This window comes from Polistes canadensis, unplaced genomic scaffold (assembly GCF_001313835.1).
Source record: "Polistes canadensis isolate GaletaPanama2010 unplaced genomic scaffold, ASM131383v1 scaffold_235, whole genome shotgun sequence".
Lineage (NCBI taxonomy): Eukaryota > Metazoa > Arthropoda > Insecta > Hymenoptera > Vespidae > Polistes > Polistes canadensis.
In genome coordinates this window covers 228,076-232,357 of record NW_014569782.1, presented here as the reverse complement: position 1 = coordinate 232,357, position 4,282 = coordinate 228,076, and positions in this window count along the sequence as shown.

Genomic DNA, 4,282 nt, shown 5'->3' with positions numbered 1-4,282 from the left:
AAAGAATAAATTAGTATTTTTCGATCGAATTCAATTGAAAAAATGTTTGAACATTTTCTTTTGTAGTATGAAAATGTAAACGCGCGAAGAAAAAAATATAAACGACAGTTGGCTGCATTTTCATTTTTACCACAATCAATTTCGAGTTGATAAATAGAAACAATTTTTTATTCATAAGTCAGGAAATGATCTCGAAAGGTATACATTCATATTATATATGTAGGATCAGGTGTGAGGAAGCAAAACAAGGGTTTGATGGTAAATATTATTGGTGTATATATTAGAAAATATCGGTATGACAAAAATGTTTAAATACTTCTTCAAATAACAGGAATTATTACAACAAACGAAACGTCTTAAAGACTAAAAGATTCACGGCTTATTCGGTTTTGAAATATAATGTCTCAAACGACTTCTACAAAATAACAACTTAAACGACTTAACGAACAACGACTTTAACGACTTAATGAAATTACAACTTAAACGACTCGACTAAATTTCGGCTTAGACGACTTAACAAATTCGCGATTACACGTCTTTTCGTCTCGACCATTCGCCAACGACTATCTCTTTTCTTTTTCTCCTAGCAACGACTCATTGCGCTGATCATGCACCAAACATACACACATGCACACACACATCAACATTCGCCCAAACAAACAAATCACCCGCGCTGCACGAGCTATTGCCCATCGGCTGAGGCCTAACAGATGCGCATCATGCCTCGTCCCCACATATATTTTAAATTAATTGCAAATTATTTGTTTACAATTTAAAAACAAAAATAGTAACAAACAAACAAAAAATATGTACATGCACGCGTGTTCAAATAAATATTTAATCAATGCTGGATTCGTATAATAAATAATTATCGAATGATAGTATTTTCTCGTTAAACATATATATCCTTTATAAAACCTATTCGAAAATGCAATTATTTATTCTGCCAGAAAAAGGGATCATCTTTAGGATCGGATAGGAAGAAACTTTCTTTCTTTTACCCCTATAACCATCGAAAAAATCCTCGAAGGAATTCGTTTTGACCTAATTTCGGTATATCCATCTAACCGATACGAAAAGCAGACGAGAGCTAAGTCATTATTTAATTACGACGTTTTCCTTTGCAGTAAACCCAACAGACCAAACTTTTTTCTCTCGGTGTATCAATTAACTTAATAGAGTACCGCTGAGTCTCTTCTCTTATCTTGAAATTTCATTAATGTTCCCCTTGCCCCCTGCCCCTTGCCCCATGTCCCCCCCCCCTATACAAATAGATGCATTTATATATTAATCAAAATTATTTGTTTTACGTTTTGTATTTGCGATCATTATGGTAACGATTAAAAAATATTGAACAATTTACAACAACAAATTGAAATTTATCCGAGTAATATTTTTTTTTCTAATGATCCTACGACGCTAGAGAAATTAAATTAATAATTAATTAATTAATTAATTTGTTTTTTTTTAATTATTTTCCGATCGGTAGATTATATTGATTCATCGAAGTTATAGATCTATTGTGAAACACATGCTAACAAACGTAAAATATTTAATTAATAATAAATTTTCGATAAATTAGATGAGAGATATAATTAGATATTAATTATTTTGCAATGAAAAAGAATTATTTAATTACTTGGGAATAAATATTTTTGCGGAGTACGAATACGTGACGTCTTTTTTCAAAATAATACTAACACATAAATAAAAATATGTATACATGAGTTACCTCTCTAACGAGAAAAGAAAAATATCATGGGGTTTGTTTGTATCGTACGGTAAATTCAACGAAACTTTATCCATTATTTAAGTACGGATAGAAAAACATTATCGTTAGGGTAGAGGGATGATTCATGTATACACATCTTTATGTTAGTTTTATTTTGAACGGTTTAAAGATAAGACGAAACTTATTCGCACTTCGTATATTTATATTTTATTACTTAATTAATTAATATATATTATTCAATAATTTAATATATCTAAATTAAATCTCTCGTTTGATTTTTCAGATTTATATGCAGTTGTTATCGAGTGTCGTGAAATTAGATAAAAATATTTTTTTCAAACCAGAATAATATTACAAAATTTTATATTATTTTTATATGATTTTATAAAATTTATCTTATCTCACACATGTTAAATTATACAGGTTGATAAATTATTATAGGTTGACGTTTTAAACGATCCCTTTTTGTATATAACGGTATACAATGCGAATACGTATGTATGCATTATATATGCATATACATAAATTTATGCTTACTTAGATATGTGTATATATGTATATGATTGAAACGAATTTCTTCTAACCACCAAGAAGAAACAGCTTATTCGGAATTGGAGCATGAGGTCGAAGGTCACTCGCCTGGAGGTTCAAACGTATCATGTTAAAGGTCACGGTTATGGGGAAGATGCAAAATTTAACTCAAAATAATAACGTATTCATTTAACCGTATGCATTCTAATCAATCGTACGAATATATTCTAATTTTGTGTTTATGTTAATCGAAAAATGATTTATATAGATATTGATTGACAAATCTTTTTTTATATTATATTAATTAATTTATAATATATAATTTTACAATCATTTATATTTTTTATCGCGTTTTATTATTTTAATCGTAAATTTATTTGCAATTGTTTTCTTTTCTTTTTCTTTTTTTATTAGAAAATATTAGATATATATGAGAATCAGATGAGAGACTAAAAATATATTCCACGTATTTCTGTCTCTCTCTCTCTCTCTCTCTCTCTCTCTTTTTTATTTTCTTATATTTTTATTCAATTTTTATTTTTCATTTGAAAACTTTTCGAGACGTCGACGAAGCAAGCACGTAAATATTCATATACGTATACATGCACGCATATGTGTATATATATATATATATATATATAAAATAAAAACAGAAAGTACTACGATTAAAAATATATTCTATATTTTTCTCTCTCCTGTGTTATATTATCTTTTCTTTTCTTTCCTTTTAGTATTTTATTTCTTTAGCCAAGAGTTTATTTTTGTCTACAAACTTTTTCGCCGATATTTTTACGTGCATATAAATAAATGTAAAAATATAATAAATGTCTATATCTGTGTGTGTGTATGATAACTAAAAATATTTTTTTATATTTCTCCTCGTTTTTTCTTCTTCTTCTTCTTATTATTATTATTATCATTATATATATATAAATTATTTTTTCTTATCAAGTAAAAGTAGACATCATTAGACGATTTCAGGCAAATGCCTTGTACCTTTACGATGTGCATAACTTCTATATACATATACATAGACACACATATATATATATATATATATATATATATATATATATATACGTTTATCGATAATCTATATTCGATAACGAGAGTGTTTTTGCGTATGCGTGATATATCTTTGTACGAGTAGTAATAGTTACAGGTTATCCGTCATACTTATTTGAACTCCTTGAGACTCGATAACGAAGAACGAAAGCTGCTAGTAAACGAAATTTTTCTATATGCACGTGAGAGAAGGAAGGATGCATTTAACTTTCGTTTAATTCAAATTTTCTCTTTCCATTAAAATTCATAATTATCATATTACTTTTCTATTTCTTATTATCTCGATATTGTATTATACAATACATTTCTTATACATTTGTTATAATAATGCATCTATGTGAAAGAAGAAAAATAAAAATGATAATTTATTGAGAGAAGATCGAGAGTCGTGATTATGATAATAAAAAAAGAAGAATAAACACAACAACTATAAAGAAGAATAAAACTTCTTGCATCGTATTATTGTTATTTTTCTTCTTTCCTCCCCACCCCCACCCCCCGCCCCCGTTTTGTTTTTCTTCTTTCTAAGAAAGAGAAAACGATAACGGAAAGAGAACAAAAGAAGAAAAAAAAGAAAATAGTCATTTTTAATTATTAACGCTTTTTAAGAAGTTGTTTCTATTCAAGCGTAATAGAAACATTCTGTGTTTTCTCGAGTTGCTGATAAATTATTAATAAATTCGTCCAACCACAACACGAAGGTTATTCCTAACTATCGTGGGAAATATACATTTGCTAGAAAATAAGTACACATGTATAACACCACACACACACACACACGCACAACATGTATAGTTGGACGAGTATAGACTTATTGTTAGAACGCTAACCCTAATCGAACTAAGCAATCTATATATATATATAATAATAATTACAACACCTACGTTAAATCCATTTAAATCTTTATCGATAAATTAATAATCCAAAAATATTTTCTAATATCTTATTTAATTA